Raw genomic sequence first — 20831 nt, 5'->3', positions numbered from 1 at the left:
GTGCTTTTAATTAAAATCTCCTTTATTTATAAAGGATGGCTCTGCCAGATGAGTCTGCCCTGAAATTGCACAGCAGCACTGGAGATGCTTGTGCCATGTCTTTAATGCCGACCCTGTGTCACAGCAGAAGGACCAAAGTCATCGCACCGAGCACTCAGTGCTGTGTCCCTGTGGACCACGGGGACAAGAGCACCCATCCTGCCCACAGCGGCACCCAGTGCAGGGCATCACCACCCCACGGCAGCCCATGCTCCCTGGCTGCCACAGGCAAGAGCCACCTTCAGGTAGAACAAGGCAAAAAAATTGAAAAGAGGGATTTTTAGGGTTTTTAAATTTTTTTTTGGCATGGTTTCCTTAAGGAAACAAGGTTTGTGCAATCACGTGCTCCACGTGTTGTCTGTCTCCCCTAATTAGTCTCCGACTCAGCAGTCAAATTCAACAGCGTGTGAGTGACAGCTAGAAATCTCAAAGATATTAAATTCCTGGAGGTTTCATGAAAATAGGCAGGCAGATAGAGAGAAGAGGCCTTCCTCGGCTCAACTGAGCCAGGCTGCAGCAGAAGTCTGGGTCTTGCTAGGCTCCAGAGGATGCACGTGAGAGAAAGGAAAAGCACAAAAGCCCCGATGAGGCAGGGAAAAGGCTGAATCAGAGGATGCATCTTGCTAGATATTGAAATCAGTCAATCTTCAGGTATTAGCCCCTGGAAAAGCAGCCTTCTGTAGTGCTGATCGGTGCGTTAACAACCTGTCTCCAAACAGGAAATGCAATTTCCATGGGAAATTCAGCTTTTCTTGGTAGAAGAATTAAAATATTCAGAAAGAAATCAAACAGGATTTTCTACTTTGATTCAACACAGACCAACACATTTCAGGTGACTGAAAAAGAACAAAGTTTGACTCCAATTCAGCTAAACCTTCAACCATGTCCCTGCTCCACATTTACCACCTGCCCTCCTCTCTCTGGGCTGGAGTTGGACTCCACATGCCCCATGAGTGCACGAGGGACCACAGCCAAGCAGTAGCACACAACCCAAACATCCCCTTTTCCATCAGCTGGTTGTTTCTCTTTAAATGCTGTATTTTTTAAAAATATCTTTACTTTTCCATTCCTCATTTTTCCCCCAGAATGAAAAGGCTCCACCAACCCCATTTGTCTGGAAGCCACGATGGAAAGTCCAGGAGCATCTCCTGCAAGCAGCCTCTGCGGGGCAGGGGTCAGTCCCCGTGGCAGCCTGCTGCAGGCGTCCCGGCAGAGAAGGCTTGAGCTGGGACAGGGACATGGAGCAAAAGGAGAGCACAGGGCAGGGACAACAGAGCACAGCCTCGGGCTTGCTGCTGTGAAGGGTTTTGTGTTGAAGGTTTCTTTGCATGCACGCTATGAAGCACCCACTTAGAGATGTCTCAAGACCTACTTGCAAGACCAAATAAAAATAACTCTCCTGGTTCTGGATCGAGAGAGCTGGGAAGGAGGTTTCCAAAACTGGGTTCTCTCCCTGCCTGTGCAGAGGATGGGGTTGTGACACCTTGGAGAAGCTGTTTGTAGGTCTCCGTTCGCGGGCTACCAGATAGGCAGCCTCACCCTCCCTCACCCAGGGCAGGCATCTGCCTTCTCCAAGCTCCCAATCCCCAGTACAAATAGGACTCCTTGCTGGAAGCACTGGGGTTGGTAGCATTGCACGGTGCGGCGCGGCAGCTCTCCCAGCCACATCCCCTCCCTCTGCTGCCCCATCGCTGGCCGGGCAGCACCCATGGCCTTTGGGGAGCCTTCCCCAAGCAGCCAGCCCCCGCACTCCTCTCAGCATAAACCAAAGCTGCAGCAAGATGAAGCGATGCTCGTAAACGCCTTAGAAGGGAAATGTTAACGAGCACTGAGTGGAGGGCGAGGAAAGCCCTTAATCGCATTAGCTCTGCTGCCAGAGCTGATGAACATCCCCAAGCCACAGAGCCCTGTCCAGCCACATGCCACACGAGCGGCTGGAGAGAGCCGGACCCCAAACAGCTGCCCCACTGCTCAGGGTGGGAAGGGAAAATGTCGGTCAAAGCCAAGCTGAGCCCTTGCTTAACCTCAAATGAACATTTCCTGCGAGCTGACGGTGCCTATGCCACATGGCTCTGGAATCATGGGTCCTACTGGGATGGGATCCTCTCCTGCTTTACCTGAGCTGGAGCGGGAGACCATGCCAAGCACGCCTGCCTGTGTCCCTGATGAGTTTATGCTTCAGTTGCATAAATAAGTCACGCATCAGGCTTTTATACTGGGAACTCAGTTCTGAGCTTGTGTAACTCTGATTTTTTTTTATGCGGCCAGGAAATTACGGTATAAAAATATATGTATAAAAATAACGATTTTCCTCAGCTAAACAGCCACATAAGCGGTGCTTTTTGTGCTTTCGATCCCTGCGTACGCTGTGTGCACGCACATGCGTGCTGCTCCACGACACACAGGGACATTTTTTACAGTGACAGCCTGCCGCTCCCCCTTGGGGGAAAATGTGGTTTAATTTTTAGTATAACCTTAAAAAGAAAACTAGCGAAGCATCTCTCCTATAAATTGTGTAAGTGACATTTACTTCTCAGTGCATTATCGCTAGTGATGGACAAATCTCGAGTTTAGGGTTGTAGTTCAGAGGAGCAGCCATCTTCTCCTGCCACCTCCACCTGAATGAGGTGGTTGTACTTAGGCTCAGCTCAGGCACTACCTGGAAGACCTCCAGCGGCTGAGCCCTCTTCTGCCTCCTATGTGCCTCAGTGGGCTCTGAGGACTTCTTTTGGCTTCTGGAGACCCCATCTCTAAGGAAGACCCCACTCGCCCTGTCCATGGGCTGGGTGTCAGCAATAACACGGCAAAGTTTCCCATATAATCTCATCAGCTCAGCCCTTAAAAGCATCTCTGGCATGCTCAGATCCCTGCCCATCCTGGCCAGGCTATAATGGAGTTTGCTTTAAGAGCGCAATAGATCTTCCCGGTCACTGAATCCAGCTCCCTGCTACCGTAAGCCTGCCAAGTTTCAATTTGAATACACATAAAAGATCTCAACAGCTGGATGTTTAATTACAGGGACTAGAAATCAGGCTCTGCAGAGTCATATCAGGTTATTCCAGCTCCCCTGAGCTGGCTTCAGAGCATGCCAGGACTGCCCCTCCCAGGGAGGCTGGCATTTCTAGCTCTGCCCGAAAGCACGGAGGCTTGAGGAAACACAAACCATGCCGAAACCCCAAAGGCAGAGCTCAGAGGAGCCCGAGTGGGCGCTTCACAGCACAGCTCTCTCCAAAACGTGGGTGCAGGGGGTTTGCATTGCTGGATGCGAGGGTGAAATACTGTTATTTGTGCCTGGCCAGAGGAAAATGCAAGATGCCGCTAAAATCCATGGCATCCAGTGGATCCTACAAGAGACAGAGGGACAGGAGATACCATGAGCCTGCCTTGGAGCTGTTTTGCAAAGCCCGTTGGGGAACAGCTCAGCACCGTCTACCAGTGCCGACAGGGATGTGGTAGCATCCCCTGCTCCTCCAAGCCATGGGGCAGGGCATGGCCAGCAGCCCTAGGGTCTGCAGGACAGCGCTTCCCTGGCACTCCCTGCCCATCCACAGCCTCTGCTGCCACCCCCATTTACTACTGTGGGGCCAGACTAGACCCAAAGAAACACTTCCAGTTCCTTGGCACTGCTAGAAGACTGAAGGAACAGAAAACAGGAGCGTTAACAGATAGTTAAGTCTAATGTAATTTGTGGCACAGTTATTTGCACCTAGGAAAAGACAGGCAGCAAATTCACAGGTGTCAGCCCTGCCATGACAGGTCCCCGGCTGATGGCACAGGGGTATCTGCAGAGACAGGTCAGTTGAATTTCTAGGGAGCGAGTCCTTTCAGAAACTGAATGCTGAGCCCTGAAAGGCCTGGGCACGTCTTCAGCAATTGCTGCAGAGTGTGGCAAAGTGCTTCAAAATAGCTACAGCTGGCTTTCCCCAAGCTCTGGCAGTGGATGGAGACTGGAAAAGCCTTTTCTTTGGGCAAACGAGCGCTTGCTTCCCTCTGCTGAGGTGGCTCAGCATCCCCAGAGCATCCCATGTACTCCCAGGGATGCCTCGCTCTGCCGTTCCCTGCGCAGCAGCGGGCTCCCCCCCAGCCACAGGGACAGCAAACACTGAGCGGAACCACCAGTGGCTGCCCCAGCTGGGCTCTGGCAGTCGGTCCTGCCCTGCTCCAGCACCAGCAGCAGCCCAGCCACTTCAGTGAGACCTGGGACTGATCCTCACTCTTCCACCTCAGACAACCCAAGCCAAAGACATCTCTCAGAGTCGCCCAACATTGCTGTTCTCTGCTGTCAGACTCCTGAGGAGCACTGCCTGCCACCCTCTCAACACGCACTTTGGCAACCCGAGCTGTTATTTCCCAGGCTGTTGAATCATTTCTTGCACAGGCGTCACCACACGCCTCCGACTCCCCATGTCATGTCTCAGCTGCTCCCCGGATCCTCCCCGGCATCTCCACTCAGCCGGGGGCACAAGCCAGTCTCTCTCGTGTTTTGGCAAAGGGGTCCCCACAAAGCCTTGGCTGTAGCCCTGACTTAAAAAAATAAGAGAACATGAATATAGAATAAGGCAGCCTGGTGAAGTAGGTAGCCTCGGCAAAGCTGAGCAACACCGACCATCAGGACCCATCACCGATGCCACCAGGACTAGCGGTGGCACCTCTGAGAGCCCTTTCCCCCACAGCAGCAGCTTGCTCTGAGCACAAGGCTGAGCCGAGAGAGCAGTAATTCCTCCTCTGTGTTGACCGAAGGCTGCATCATACCCCACAGACCCCCAAGGGAGTCAAAATAATGATGAACATCAGGTCAGACATGTCTCCTGCTCACAGCCATATACACATCTGCCTCTCCCAAGAGCTCCGAAACAGTCACAAGCACAGGCCCAAAAACCACTCTAAAGCATGCAGACAAGGAGGGAGGAAATCCCCAGAGTCAGCCCAGCAGGCTGCAAGGTCTGAAGACAAGGCTCAGAGATGCTCCTACTGAGCTTTCCATCCCCTCTCGCTCAGCTGCCCATGACTTCTGGTGCCTGTTGGCCAGAGACCCCATAGGGCTGTCACAGACACATCAGAAGAAGGAGACCCAGAACACCCTTTCCTGCTCCCCAAAACACTGTGTTTACCTGAAAGCCAGCTTACTGCGGGTGTAAGGAAGCCCATGTCCTTATGAGTTAAGATTTGAAGTTTTAACAGAAGCAATTCACTGTTTTGTCTGGGTGAGCTGCTGAGAGCACCAGCAGCTCAATTTTTATTGATAAAAGCTTCTTTTCTCTGAAAACATGGGACCAGTTCTCCCCATGACAACAAAACGTGGGCAACGCAGAGCCTCAGATCACAAAGTACACTAGTTTCCCTGCATTTCTGCCAGGCCACAAGGAAAAAACCCACATCTGACAACATCTGCAAAGAGAGTTGTCGTGAAACCCTCAGAGACCAGTGGACAGAGCAGGTTTTCAGCCTCTTCCACCAGCTCAGAGCCCCCTGAAGCATGCCATCAGTCACCATACAAGGCATTTACACGGTGTTTTGCTTTGCTGTCCATTATTTTGCATCCCAAAGCAAGCACGCAGTGCTGTCAGCAGCCCCCTGTGAGTTCCTGGAGAGCAGCCCCAGCGGACCTCTTCCAAGGTGCTCCCATCAACTACAGGGGGACAAAGCAATCAGGGAGCAGACAAGGAATTCACGACTTTCCCATCATGGAGGGACTGCTGGGACTTGCTGGAAGGCATCCAATTAGTTAACGAGCACTCCAGAGCTGAGTCTGGTCTGGAATCAGTAATTAATTGCCACAAGACAAGCAAGAGTGAATATATTGGAGGAACCCACGTCTGTCCTAGGGATGGACCTAGGAAAAGAGGGTCTGCCCAGCCAAACCCTTACTGAAATGGAGAGGAGCAGCTGGCAACGAGCAAGCAGGATGATGTGGATCCCAAAAAGACATGCATCCCCTGTGCAACACCAGGAGCGAATGCCACAACCAGCTCCCATCCCAAATGTCTTGTACCAGGAGCTGCCACAGCCGAGTGACCCTGGCCCTGGAGCTGGTCCTCCGCGTTGATACCAGCCCATTGCAGGCTGCACGCGTGCTGCAGGCACGCAGCCAGTGAAAGCCTTGCTTCTGATGAGCAGCGCTGTAGTAATTAAGTGAACAGGACGCGTCAGTCTGGCCAGGCACCTCCCGCTTCAACCATCCGCAAACACTGCAGATTTGGAAGTCCTGGAAGAATTTCTTCACGTCCATTTTCCACATTAGTCTCCTGCTTCAGGTTCCTGAGCATCCTCCAGCGCAGAAGGACACATCAGCTCCCAAGTCTGAGGTGGCTCAGAGGAGCTGGGTTGTCACCAGCAGCATCAGCCCTCCTGAATGTGAGCAACCTCCTGCCAGGTTGTCCTGGTTGAAAATCAATGGCTGAGCTCAGGGAAGCAGGAGAAGACCTCCTCCCGAAGCATCCGCTCCCAGCCCTCGCAGCTCCCCGGCACCGTCCGCCTCTCCGAAGTGTGTCCCCACACAGCAGGAGCTGTGGAGCAGCTCTGCATCCAGCCCCTGTGATAAATTAGCCAGAGATTCAGGCATTTCAGCGCAGCTGCCTCATCCTCTGCCGGCATGACAATGTGATTAATTTTGGGTGCAGATGAAGCTCATTTATCAGAGGCACGTGACAGCCACGCAGGCTGCAGGGGCGTGTGGGCAGCCCCGAGGCACGGGAGAAAGCGGGAGCGGAGGCAAAAGGCAGGAGACAGGGAGGGAGAGTGAGGAACCGAGCCCGGGCCATCTCCCAGGAAGGCTGTTTGCCACGCTGGTTTGCGATTAAGCATGCTGGGGGAGAAGAGCCCCACGTGGGAAGAGAGCTTTTATCTCTGCTAACACACATGGCTGCGTCTGGGGAGAGATGTGCAACAGGAGGGGTGTAAGAGGATCGGGGAGAAGACGTCGTGAGCCAATTACCGTGCTTCAGGAGAGGCAATTCTACCACCACTGCCACTTCTCCCCCCACTGCCCCTCCTCCTCCAGGCCATTTTCCACCTTCTCCTCTTTTCTGGGGACCAGCAGGTCCCATCCTGCCTGTCACCACTCTGCAGACAGAGACGCTTGCTCTTCGCTGCTGGCAGGAACACGGCCAGAGCTGCTCCTGAAGGAATTGCCTGGAAAGGCAGAGTTGTATGTTCGCTTCCCGATGTAACACGGCCCTGACACAGAAAAATCATGTGGTCAGCTCATCTACCCATTGACTGGAGTTTCTCCACGCACTGGAGCAGCGCTGGACACGGTGATGCTGCTTGCACGACACAGCTCAGCTCTCCCAAGGGCTGAGGCAGCCTGATGTGCTGGTGCAGAGCAGTGTGCAAGCGTTTTGGCAGCAGCTGAGACAGCCCTTCCCTTAATTCCCACCGTGACATCGCATCCAGCACCGGCACATGCCCCAGGTCAAGGCCCATCTCACCAGCAGCACCAGCACTACTCCTCCCCAGTTCTCCAGGCTTTCTTGGTTGGCGATGCCTTTTGCAAGCAGATATCCTGTTCAGGGTCACCCAGCATTAGGCACAAGCTGCCGGCTTCAGGCTGCACATGTCCCCCATGGGAATCGCTGTCCCAAGCCCAAGTAGGGTGTTCAAGAGTAGACATGACCAGAGAAGACAACCAGAGAGCCCATGTCTCCCACCAGCCCACCCATCCTGGCTGGGCAGGAAGGGCTTTTGGGGACGAACAGTGCCAGGGAAGGGACCTGAGCGACTTCCGGCTGAGGCTGCCAACGTCACGAGCAAAGTGTCAATGGATCAAGTGTCTCTGCTTAGTTTTGGAGTGAGGAATAGTTTTTGGGGTGAGCCGATGCCATGCCAGATGCCCTCCAGTGAGATGGATGCAGAGGGAGAGGACATCAGGCCAGTCCCTCAGGCATCAGGATTTACAACCACCCATGCTGCCAGCACCAGCGAGGGAGGGGACAAGGCAGGTGACGCACAGCCGGCACAGCAGCTTGCATCCCCCAACACTCCCGCATGAATAGCAGCCCAGGGAGCCTTCAAACACCACCGCTGGGAAAGCATGGGGATGGACTGGACCAAGGAAAACCATGCATGGTCAACAATGGCCAGAAGCAACCATCATTACAGGCATTTGTTTGCCATTGTTTGCTCCTTGCCGTGGTCACCCCGGGCAGTGGTGTCCCCATCCCAGAGCTGCTCTGTTCCAGAGCAAGGTCATGCCAGCAGCACCCAAAACCCTTAGACCACCATAACACCCCTCCCTTTGACATTTCTAGGCCACAACTAGTGAACCATTTTCTGCTAAAGAAAAGAAAAACCCTCAAGTTCAACAGGGCCATGAAACCTGGGACAACGACAATAAATCCTTGGGCACACGGCCAGTGTCAACGCCTTCGGTGGGACTCAATTATCAACCCAACGGGTAGCATCAAACAGAGAAGCTGCTTTTTTGATAAATACATATTTTTTTAAAGAAAACATGTCAAGAGGCCAAAGGCAAAGACGACACAATATGCAGCAGTCCCACTGCTTGCAAGACAGTCCTGCTAATTTATCCCAGCACAGAAGCAGGACCTTTTCTGCTGGGTTAAGCGTATGGTTAGAAAACCCATAGGGACTTTGGAAGTGTGAAAACATCAAACACAGAGTGGCATAGAGACTGGAGAAAAGGGAAATGTTATGCTTCTACCCACTGGTTCCCCCAGGAGAAAACAAGCAGGGTGGCTGGTGGCAGAGCAGGTGGCCTGAGAGGAGCCCGTCACTGGAAAGGTTACAGGTGATGACACTAGCTTGCAGCCAGAACTGCAACCTCTGACTTTCACATTTCTTCCAGGTCCTAAATGCTCCTCTAAGCCTGGCTCCTCTGCAAAGGTCCCCAGGGAGGTTTTGCTCTTCTCCCACCCATCGCTTCACCTTCTTATCTTTCCAAAGATCCCCCGAGTCCCACCCCAGAGCTGCTGTGGTGGTGGTGGCAGAGCCCTCCTGGCTTTTATTGCAATCATCACGCCAATTACTCAATTGAAGTTTTCAGTTCCTATCCGTCAAAGTTTACTCGGGAAGGATCAAAGATGCCCACGCATTTTCCCTTCGCGGATTATGGAAAGGCAGCGATAAACGTATCTCAGCCAATTTTCACATGGCGGGGAAATAATTGCGCTAGCACGTGGGCCTCTGTTTGTGCTGGGGTTAAGCGCACCAGGAGCTGGCTCCTTGGCAGAGGCATGCTCAGGCTCTTACACCTGCCTGGGGAGCAGTGATGGTGCCCAGCCCTGCTGCTCCTCCAGCACCACGTGATGCTTTAGCACCAGCACGCTCTCAGCAAGGAGAAAATGCTATTGCACTTACCAGAGCTGAAATCTTGCAAGGACCTGCTGGCGAGGCAAGGAACCTGGAAAGGAGGAGAGAGAGGGATGTGGTTCAGTGGGTTGGCTGTTGACAGCAGTGGGCATTTTAAGAGGGTGACAGGGGAGTGTTGGTGTTGCACCAGCCCCATGTGGGTGGCACAGGGCATGCTGTTGTGAGGCAGCGCTGAGCCCAGTCCCACAGGACACTAAAATGCTCCACAAACCCCAGCCACCCCAAGCCAAAGCCTTGCCATGCAGTAGAGTTTGACAGAGTCCTAGACAAGATGCCTACACATGCCACTTAATTAACAACAGTTAATGTCTTGGACATCCCCAGAGTCGCTCAGATACAGACCCTCCTGGCTGCTCTTTCAGCCACAGCATCCATGTGCACACATGCTGCCTCTGGAGCTGGCCAGAGTGTCCCAGCACCCAGCGGGCTCCCACAAAGCAGCCTAATGTTGCCAAACCCTAAAAGCAAGAAAATGAACCTTTCCTGCCTGTGTCCCTCCCAGCCACCGCACTCAGACAGAGCTGTGGCACTGCGAGCGGGAGGGAGGTTACCTCCTCCTGCATTGTATCAGGACTATCTAAATTCATCAGGGCCACCTAAATTCACCTATCCCTGCTTGCCAGCCTCTCCGGGTGCTTGGCTGGCACCAACAGGGCTGCAAGCGGCTGCACACAGTAGGAATTTGCCAAGGGATTAAGGAGCCATTCACCACTCCTGTCCCAGTATGAGCACAGAGCTGCCCTACCACCACTCCCCTCTCCCAGTGCCTCATCAGCTCCTGGAGCACGCCATGCAAATCTATGCTAAGGAGTCACAACAACGCACCTGGGAAAGCATAAATATCTGTGAAAAATCTTCCCATAAATCCAAGAGAAGGGGAATTTACAGCGCTTTCTTTGGAGATTTCTCCAGGTGTTCCCTATTAAGCCATTGTGCTCGTTTGTGTAAGTATTCCTCAGACAATAAAGTCTTCTCCGCCATCAGTTATCAGCTCTGCAAACAGGAGCAGCGCCAGGCATGGGGCGTGCAAATACCCAGTCATAAAGATGAGGGACTGGCTTCTCATGTCACCAGGTCCTCAGGGAGGATGCTTTAAATCAGCCGCAACCAGCAACAGGTTGTGTTTGCTGGGGGCCGTGGCAGGTTCCCAGGCAGTGCCAACGTCCACGGCCCCTTCTGCACACAGGGGACCATGGTGGCTTCCTAGAGGTGGGGACAGGTTAGGCCCAGAAGTCCACATAGCCAAGGGATATCCCACAGCTTGGTCCCTGCTTGGGCAGCGGTGCCCAGCATTGCTCTGCTTCTTCAGAAAACATAAATTAAAATCAAAAATCTGTCTCAGTGTTAGACTGAAATGCAGCAGATTTCACCCTGAGCAGCTCCTGCAAGGCTGCCCAGGTTAATTGCCAGGAGAGCACGTCGTATTTCAGTTATGACATTTCTTTGCATGTTTAACGTATCCTTATCATGACTTCCATGTACTTCTGTGTAGATGGGTGGGAGACAGAAGAAAATGAATAATACGTTTCCTTCCAGCATGAAATTCTGCGCGTGTCCTCCGCTGAGTGCAATTACTGTGTATATGACTCCTGTAGTCTGGTTAATACTGTTAAGTATATTGGAGATTAAGGGATTTGGGGCTGCAAAGTCCATTTCATCCATCCAGGCCTGTGCAAGGGAATACGAGCAGGGAACAGGTCTTTGCAGAAGCCCCCAGACCGAGCAGGATCTAGCCTGCATGTGATCGTCCCACCATGTCCCCTTGCTGCTGGGGAGCTCTCCCAGGCAGCTCTCAGGTATGCATGGGGGGGACATGGAGGAGGGCGACCGGAGCTGTTGGGGCCAAAGCACCTGCAGCCACATCCCCAGTGCTCACCCCTTGCCAGCAGCTCCCAAACCCAGCGTCCTGCTGTCCGGGATGCTCCTGACCCTATGCCAAGCACCACTGTCATGTTCCTGGAGCACTGGAGCATCAAGCCCTCCCCAGTGCAGTGTACTGGGGACACAGTGGCCATGGTGAAGGACTTAAGCTGTCACAGAGCTGCTGCTGAGAGTGCTCTCCAGGCACCAGAAGAAGGGCTGCTTATCTCGGAGCTGAAGAGTTAATAACAGCACTGGAAAATTTCTGCTTTGGCCAAGGCCTCTGCCTGCTGTTTGGAGAGGAAAGCCACAATACCAGCGTGCCCATGGGGCCAGACCATGCCACCAGCCCCCAGGCCTGCTGCACCCTGGCTCCCAGGCAGGCACTTGCCCTGGGGGTGCAGGCTGAGCTGGTGGGGGGGACATCCTGCCCTAGTGGCTAGAAGCAGGGTAGCAAACCACGACTTTGCGTCACTCATGCTCAAGAAAGCCTCAAAACCAACCCTCCTATGGAGTCAGCATCCTTCCCCAGTTCAGAGCAGGCACAGCCTGAGCCTGGCCACCACTCCTGCCCAGAGGGGAAACCACAGCGAGCTCCCTCCAGCTCCTCCAAGCTGATGTAATATGAAGCAGAGAAGATACAGGATTGTTCTGTGAGCATAGATGAGTGAAGCAGAGCAAGGAGATGGCTTTAAGTAGTAAGAACTGCCCTTACATTATGAGCTCAGGCACAGCCTTATATATCCCCAAGCAGCAGAGGAGCCATCTCCGCTTTGATCCGGGTTTGATTTAAAATGGAGCATCTCCCTCAGCATCACCAGTGGGACAGCAGCTAAGTAACCTCATTTTCCTCTGCTTTGTCCCTTTTGCCACCCGCCGTGTGCCAGAGGTCCCAGGGCCATGTGCCAGAGCTGCAAACCCTGTGCTCCAGGGGCTTGTGGCCATGATGTCCTGGGCAGCCCCCAGCTCCGCTGTGTTCTCCTCCCCACGCAGTCTGGCGGTGCCTGCCTGCCTTGCCCCTCACTGCGCGGTCCGCTGGGGCAGGTGGGGATGGATGCTCGGGGAGATATTCCCTCCCCGTGCTGGGGCACGGATGAGCCAGCACAAAGCCAGGGAAATGAGAACCTGCCGGGGCATAATGCCAATTCACCGCCCATTAACTCCCTGCAAATCCTCTGCTCCCCAGACTTATCTTCCTCTGCCACATCCCCTCACTTCCCCTCGTCCTCCTCCCAGGCTAATGGGCTTTTTGGATGTGGAGACAAGCTGTATAGGTACCCTTGGCTGTGCTTGGGAGCCCCTAAACGGTGGTGTCTGCAGGGAGGTCTGATAAGAGACATCCCTGGCGCCCCTCAGACACCCTCCCTGCACCCATGGGCGATGGGGCTGCCCCACGCAGCAGAGCTCATCGCTGAATGCTCACTTGCTCTTGCGAATTGAATGTCAGACTCCGAACGTTTATTTTTACGGCGTAATATATCCAGCACCAACCCACGTTGTCAGGAGATACCCCAAAGCTAACAACACATCTGGATGCGAATGATTGTTTAAACACCCCACACGGTCCTGTGCATACGGGATAGATTTACTGTCACTTCTTGTAAAATTAGGAGGGATAAAATCAAACAGCTGAGCAGCAATATCTGCTGGGCAGGCAGGGAGCAATCACCAGCATAGCTCAAGGGCTTTGGCTAAAAAGGGAGCTCCGGAATAAACACCAGTGAAGCTCACCATGAGGCATCTTTGCTTACAGCTCCTGTCTGAATAGCGAGTTTGACCTGCGAGCCCTCCTGACCCGCGGCAGCCCGGCAGAGCACCGGCTGAGTTTTGAATCAGCACTTTCTGAAATCAGCCAGATTTCAGTGGTCCTTCACTGCAGTGCAGGCAGGGCAGGCAGGTCAGGAGGGGCAGGCAGCTCCTATGCCCATGGGTGCTGCCCAGCGCGGGCAGACGAGCTGCCCCGGGAGGTTCAGTGATGTTCCTCAGATTAACAACAGACGAAAAGCACTGACAGTGGGGCACAGGGCGAGCCCTCGCCACTCATCCCGGGCTCCCTCCTGGTTGAGGCGGCTCGCTGCACTGCCAGCTGCACCAGAATTCAGCAGCTGTCTGCAACACAGAGGCAACAGCAACTCTGCGACTGCCTGAGAAACCACTCCTGCTCCTTCGATACCCCCCAGTTCCTCTAGCAAGACCCGAGCTGTCCGCTCCCCACCTTGTTTCCCAGGAGCTAAGTCCATGGGCTTGCAGCACTGGCTTTTCAGAGGAGAAAGTTCACTTCTTCAGCAGAGAGTACATATTTTACATGACAAATTGAGCTCAATCCAAACCTGTTTTCCACCAGAAACTCTTTGCACAGGAAATCTGTGTCCAGCCCTTTCCATTAAGAAGTGCAGCTTCCTATATGAGGAAGGGTTTTGGAATAGCAGAGCATTCCTCAAGGCAGAAGATAAATGTTGGACCAGAGTTAGTGGCTGGAGGCTGAATCTAGGCTAGTTCAGACTAAAAATAAGGCACAATTGTTGGACAGTCACAAGTACTATTGGAGCTGCTAAGTTCCTCCAAAAGAGGTGCTACAAGGTTGCTCACAAGCAACTTCCAGAAGTTACAAGTGTCCCCATAGGAGCCTGGGGACACCAGCAGTGGAGGGGCTGGTTTCCATCAGAACCACGGAGGGGGATGGCAGAGCTGGAACAGGGTGCTTGGGGATGGCACGTCCACACTGATCTCAGCTATGGCACCAACCTTTACCACCAGCCTTTGCTCCAGCTCAGCAGGTCACATCCATCTCTGGCAGTGCTGAGGCTGGTGGGATAGGAGAGGAAAAGTGTTCCCAAGTGTATCTAACCCGCTATGAGACTTCATAGTAGCATTGTCTGCAGCTTGGGTTTGCTGCAGCACAGGGTTACAGCACTGGTGGACAAGGGAAGAGTGACTGATGACATCTACCTGGACTTGTGCAAAGTGTTTGACACTGTCCCATGCGACATCCTTGTCTCTGAACTGGAGAGCCATGGATTTGATGGATGGAGCACTCGGTGGATGAGGAATTGACTGGATGGTCACACTCAAAGAGTGGTGGTCAACAGCTTGATGTCCAAGTGGAGAGCAGTGACAAGTGGCATCCTCAGGGGTCGGGGTTGGGACCGGCGCTGTTTAACGTCTTTGTGGTGACGTGGACAGTGGAATCGAGTGCACCCTCAGCAAGTTCAACAACGACACCGAGGTGTGTGGTGCGGTCACACGCTGGAGGGAAGGGATCCATCCAGAGGGACCTGGACAGGCTGGAGAGGTGGGACGTGCAAACCTCATGGAGTTCAGCAAGGCCAAGGGCAAGGTCCTGCCCATGGGTTGGGGCAATCCCAAGCACAAATCCAGGCTGGGCCATGAGTGGATTGAGAGCAGCCCCAAGGAGAAGGACTTGAGAGTATCAGTGGATGGAAAACTGACTGTGAGCCAGCAACGTGCGCTCACAGCCCTGAAAGCCAACGGTACCCTGGGCTGCATCCAGAGAAGTGTGGCCAGCAGGTACAGGGAGGGGATTCTCCCCCTCTACTCTGCTCTCATGAGACCCCCCCCTGCAGTGCTGGGTCCAGCTCTGGGGGCACCAACATCAGAAGGACATGGACCTGCTTGAGTGGGTCCAGAGGAGGCCACAAAGATGATCAGGGGCCTGGAGCACCTCCCCTGTGAGGACAGTCTGAGAGAGTCGGGGTTGTTCAGCCTGGGGAAGAGAAGGCTCCGGGGAGACCTTCTAGCGGCCTTCCAGTACTTAAAGGGGCTACAGGAAAGCTGGAGAGGGACTCTTGATCAGGGAGTGTAGGGATAAGATGAGGGGTAATGGTTTTAAACTGAAAGAGGGTAGATTTAGATTAGATAGAAGGAAGAAGTCCGTCACTGTGAGGGTGGTGAGACACTGGCACAGGTTGCCCAGAGAAGCAGTGGCTGCCCCCTCCCTGGCAGTGTTCAAGGCCAGGTTGGACGGGGCTTTGGGCAACCTGGGCTAGTGGAAGGTGTCCCTGCCCGTGGCAGGGGGATGGAACTGGATGATCTTCAAGGTCCTTTCCAACTCAAACCATTCTGTGATTCTGTGATCTTCCAGTCCTCCCCAAATGCCCCTTCATTACAGCTCACACGTTTTATCTTTAAAAACCACAACAGGCAGGGTTAAAAAAAACATGACAAACAATCTAAGGAAAAGAATACAACAGACCTTGAAACCCTGTCCTACATTTGAAAGGGAGGGATGGAGGCAAGGCAAGAAAGCCAATGTAAAGCCTCATTACCATCAGAAATCCTCTCTCCCTGCCCTTACCTCCCTGCTCATTTCCATATCACAGGGGACACAATACCTTTCTTCTCTTGAAAAACGTCCCATTTTTGCAAAGACGGCTGTCCCCACTCCCAGCACTGGCTTACCAAGCTGGGGAACAAAAGCTGGGCTCACACCTGCCCTGGCAGGCGGTGCTGGCGTCTGAGTCTCCAGGCCCTTATCAGCCTCTCAGGAGCAGTTTTTATCATTATTATTATTAGTCTACTTTATCTTTTTTTTTTCCTTAGCTTCAAGATCCTTTAGTCAGTCAAATTATACTCAGAGTAGCAGAAGCGGCAGAAAATAAAGCATTATAAGGGGTTCAGGAAGTTATTTTCATCTCAAGGAGCATGTAAGAAAGGTTGACAAGTCTTTATTCTGCTCTTACGGGATAATCTGTAGGTTCCCAGCTGATATGGGGAAAAAAATTAAAAGCATCAGAAGAAATTATAGGAAGAAGTAAAACCCAGGTCTCTGCATAAATTGAAGTAACGTGCACCCTGGCTGACAGCTGAAGGCACCGGAGGGTGAAATGTCAGCACGGGGAAGGAAAGGGGTGGCCCCAGGAACCAAGAAGGGCTGGGCAGAGGGTGCTGGGTGCGGCGCAGGAGGGTCACTCAGCCCCTCTAGCTGGTCTTTTCTCCTGCTAAGTGGGCCTGTCACATCTTTCCAGTCCAAAGCATCATTGACACAGCAGGCGGAGGAGGGAGGGAAAGCAAAGCAGCTCACATGTCGATCAGCATCTCCCATACTGCCCCAGGTCGTTGGATTCATCCTGCTTCTGTCTGGCTACTCCAATAAAAGCTACAAGCATCAAGTCAGGCACGGCAAAGTTTTTCTGCAAAGACTTTGGGCTCTTGCATTTACGTGCACAGTGTGAGGCCCCGGGACCTCCCAGCAGCCGCCTAGCAAGCACCGAACATGGGGCCAAGAACAGGGTTAGGGTGTCAAGAAGGGGCCCAGGACTGCAGGGCGCTGTGCAGAGGGGAGACAAGAGGAGGAACCATCAACTCCTCTCCACGCCGCCAGCCCGCGGGGGTTAGAGATGGCTGCACGCAGTGCTGGATGGTGAAGGGATGTGGAGCGTGGCTGCAGGCAGGCACAAGGCAGCGGGGTCCTGAGCAGCACAAAAAGGTGCACGAAGGCATTTGTGGTGCAAGGCAGTGCCGAGGGCAGGGGAATGGGGTCCCCCTCTTCCTGGTCGGGGCGTGGGGGTCCAAGGCAGCCCCCTCCCAAGGAGGCAGGGCAGCCAGCCCCGCGCCTCTCTGGCTGTTCAGTGGCTGAGCCGCGCGGTGCCGAGGCGGTGCTGTCACCAGTGATTGATGGCACGGTTCGGGAGGAAATAAATTCCCAGGCTTTCGCAGGAGGTGAACTGGGGGGTGTATCCATCTTAAAGATACTTAATGAATGTGCCACAGCCCGCGGAGTGGCAGCAGATACATCTCTGCAGCCAGCACTCCCCACGCTGTTCCTTGCGAGGTTCAGGCACAATTTAACAGCTTCTTATTGATTTTATTTATGTTCCCCAGGCCCTGGCAGTGTCTATATTGCCCCAGTCCAACAAGAGCCCCATAGTCACGGCGGGGACCTGCACTTGCTTTTCCTTTCCTGCTCCTCATCCCTCGCCCACCCTGGAAGAGTCAATGCAAAATCACCTCTCCCAGGGCAACTGTGGGGACAAAACATGGTGTTTGGCCAGAAAATATGCAGTTTTGGGCTTCTTGAAACATATTGGCTTCTTGAAACATGTGGGCTTCAGCTCAGCTCTTGAGGCCAAGAAAGAGGATGATGCAGGATTACTAGAGCAATGGTGAGCACCAGCACGGCACTGGGGCAAACAATGGTGCCACCCACACCGAGCTGGCATGAGGCTCTGGGCTGCATCTTTGGAACTCAAAGCAAAATAGAATAAGGACCTTACAAAAGACACCCTTGCAAGACAGACTTTGGAAAATTTTAGTTTTTATGTAGCATAGCAGACCTTCATTTTCAAGGCAAGAAAAATAGCAATCAGCAGTTCTGGTGCGTGGCTTGGCTTTGTTTTTCCCTCTTTCCCTTAGGGGGAAAAAAACAGAAAGAAAAGCAGCAAAGAACAGCAGAGACCTAGCTGACCTTTCTGGCTAAGAGACCTTGTCTGAATCACTGGATGGTAACAATGAATGAAATGCCAGTGCCCTGCCTTATAAATACCAGCTTCCTCTTGGGGTGAAATGCCAGCTTTCGAACGTGGAAATGCCACCAAGAAAATGTCACCCTCCCCAAGGTGTGAAAAACCAGCCTGCTGCAAGCGCCCGGGCTCACCCATGGGGAGATGGGCAGGTTAATGCCTGCTGCCAGGTCCCCAGTCTCCTCCCGTCAGGGTCTTCTCCAAAGCTCACCAAAGGCAATGGTGTGAGGGGAACAGGTCTTCAATGTGGGACAGCCAGAGCATCAGTCCTCCAGCGTTATCTTTAGCATCATAGCAGCGAGCAGCTCAGGAAAGCTGCCTTTGGGATTTGGGGGTTTTTCTTCCCTTTTCCAGTGACTATGAGATTTGTCAGTGTGGCCAGTGAACCAAAGAAATCACATTTAAAGACTGGTTCAGATCAAGCCAAAACAGTTATTTCCAGTCTTCCCAGCTAAACAGAAAAACAATTGAGCATAAGAAGATTTTGCCATCTAAAGAGTTTATCACAACCTGAACTCCGAGTTCTTAGTGAGCACTGTTGTTGCTGGGTTTAATCCTATTTATTAAACATGGGAAATCATCCAACATACTGTCCTTGTGTGAAGAAACACTTCCCGTGAAGCTGGTGATATTTGCAACATCTTCTCTAACCTTCCTGGGGCCAAAGTGGATAAAAGTTTGGCTTAATCCAAAGCCATGTTTTTCAGCAGCTCAACCTTCCTTTTCTCCCCACTCAGCATCCTCCTGCCCCCTCTCCCGCAGTGCCAAAGCCCTGACACCAAACCCACACTGGGTCAGGGCAGCAGAGCAGGAGGGACAACTCCCCCCTCGGGGACCAGCAGCACCCCCAGGACCATCACTGGGAGCTGTACAGCTGCGTAAATGTAACCAAACCTTTCTACCTGATAAAATTATGTCAGGAAATGAATGAAGTTGCTTTTTTGTTATATGGGAATTGGAGCTGTTCTCTTTCCCCACACCCACACCTTTTTTTTTTCCCCCGCAAATGTGTGAAATAATTTTACCACCCTTTTTTTTTCTTTTGGTTACTCCTCCTCCCCTCAGATCTCGCCCTTCCTGGCATTTGAAAATAGCTCATGAAACGGAGGAGGAAGGGGAAATGTGTGGGGATGCAAGATGGAAGGGGAGAAAAGGGAAAAATACAAGGAGAGTGAAAATAGATGTTTTTCAAAGCAAATCAGGAATGGCTGATTGCTTCGACTCCAGCACTCATTCTAGGAAATGTCTACTAATTTGGCAAGTTTTGGAATGCTCTTTGCATCTGGTCATTTGTTAGACAACACCTAGGAAGAAAGTGGCATGGGCATACCTGCCTACACCTGCCTGTACCTTCATGTGCAGGCAGGCATCTCCAGCCAGGCGCTGGGCCACAGCAAGGCAATGCGACCTGCCAGGGAACCCAGATATCACGTATGATTAGAGCTGGTTGGGAACCCTCTGACTAAATGGGTTTTCTCCTTGCGTGACATTTATGGCTAGAACTGAAACGGTTGAAAAAAACCACGTCAGGTTTGATAACCTTCCGACGGGGCAAAGGCACGGCCGTGGGCTGCAGCTCTGCCCGGCAGCTGCCGGGGCCCACGGGACCCAACTGACATGACAAAGGGAAGGGTCTGAGCTGCCTCCAGAGCTCAGCTCTGGCTTAGAGGGGCTGGGGTTTGAAGGGCTGCTTTCACCAGCTGGCGCCAGGCTGGTAACCAGGCTGCTCCTGGCTTGCCAGCGAGTGCAAGCCATTAGTGCTGGAGGCAGCTCCGGATGGTGGTTTCGTGCCTGACCCCTCTCCCTGCCTTGTGAGCAGGAGGAGATCTCCGCAGGAAGCGGTTTTAATGCATCAGCCTCCACGTGCATCATGTCCAGGGCTTTCCCCCAAGTGCTTCTCTGTAATGGATTTAATCCTTGACCTGGAGTGATGCTGCCCTCCCAGAGGTCCCTGGGGAATCAGACTCCCAGTTCCTCCCCAGCTTTCCTGCCAGGGAAACGCAGCCGGGGGGGCTGGCAGCCCCAGCAGCATTGCAGCCCCAATGCCCTGATGCGGTACGGCTCATCTGCAGAGTCTCTCTCTGCCTTGGTAGCAGTGGGGCTGCCAGCACAGGAGGGGGGATGTTCACGGCCAGGGGAGGCAGCCGGCACAATCATCCCCTCCCACATCCTGGACAAGGGGGTGCAGAGGCACCCCCTCTCCCCAGCACTCACACTTGACAGACAGATTTAAGGCCTTTGGCCACAAGGCTGTGTGCCTGTGCCCCAACTCTTCACACTTTCCTGAGGTCTCTCCTGTTTGTGTTGGCAACCACCTGGGCATCCCTCATCTCCTTTTTGATATCTCCTTTCTCCCTGCACGGCACTTTCCACCTCCTTCCTGCTCCTGTCCTTTGGTCAGCGGTTCTGGGGTCAAAGGGATGTTTTCCAGCTTTTTTCTTTGAAAAAACTCAACAACCTAATTCATTGCAAAGCAACCACTTCATGTCTGACCTAGAAGGGACTTGGGGATTTATGTTAGCAGCAGCACAGAGGGGAATCCGCAGCTGAAGCAGCAGTGGGAGGGCTGGCAGCGGCAGGCATTGCCAGCGCGGCTGCTGTCGGAGCCCCAGGGAGCGATCCCCCGAGGAGCATGTCTCCCCGGGGATGCACGGATCCAGTGCCAAGTCCAAAGGATGCTTCCCACCCCAATCAGGAGCACGGCAAGCGCTCCTTGCCTTGAAAGCAGCGGGAGCCAAGAAGGGAACTGCATCTCATCCTATGCCACACCAGTGCCTGAAAGCACCGGGAAAGCTGGGCTGGGCTGAGCCTCGCAGCAGTGGCGGCACACCGGAGAGTCCAGCTGCTCTGGGCCACGTTCAGGCCAAGCAAGAGCATCCCCACACCCCCCAAGAGTGAAGGTGGGGGCACTCTGCCACTGCATGCACCTCCCTCGGGAGCTCGGCTGGGATGAGTTGACCAAGCCCAACAGGCAGCGATGCCCCAGCCCAACACACAGCAAAGGCCATCTGCAAGGACCATCTTGAGATCATGGTGGGATATTGAACATTTCTCCAGCTGAATGCCCGAGCCCAGAAATCCGATTCTTTCCTTGGGAGACGCCACCCTGCAACGCTCCCTCTT

The 20831-nt window shown here is 53.3% G+C and overlaps 1 protein-coding gene across 2 annotated transcripts in view; it reads right to left on the bottom strand.

Annotated features, from left to right (window-relative positions):
- LINGO1 (leucine rich repeat and Ig domain containing 1) overlaps positions 1-20831 on the bottom strand; it is a 167809-nt gene that overhangs the window by 105535 nt on the left and 41443 nt on the right. For both annotated transcript variants that reach the window (XM_074881112.1, XM_074881111.1), the window contains exon 3: positions 9358-9400. The gene's annotated coding sequence lies outside the window, so the exon portion shown is untranslated. The remainder of the gene's footprint in view (positions 1-9357; positions 9401-20831) is intronic.

This window comes from Strix uralensis, chromosome 11 (genome assembly GCF_047716275.1).
Source record: "Strix uralensis isolate ZFMK-TIS-50842 chromosome 11, bStrUra1, whole genome shotgun sequence".
NCBI lineage: Eukaryota > Metazoa > Chordata > Aves > Strigiformes > Strigidae > Strix > Strix uralensis.
Note: the sequence above shows the minus strand (reverse complement) of the source record. Positions and strands in the feature narration are given on the sequence as shown.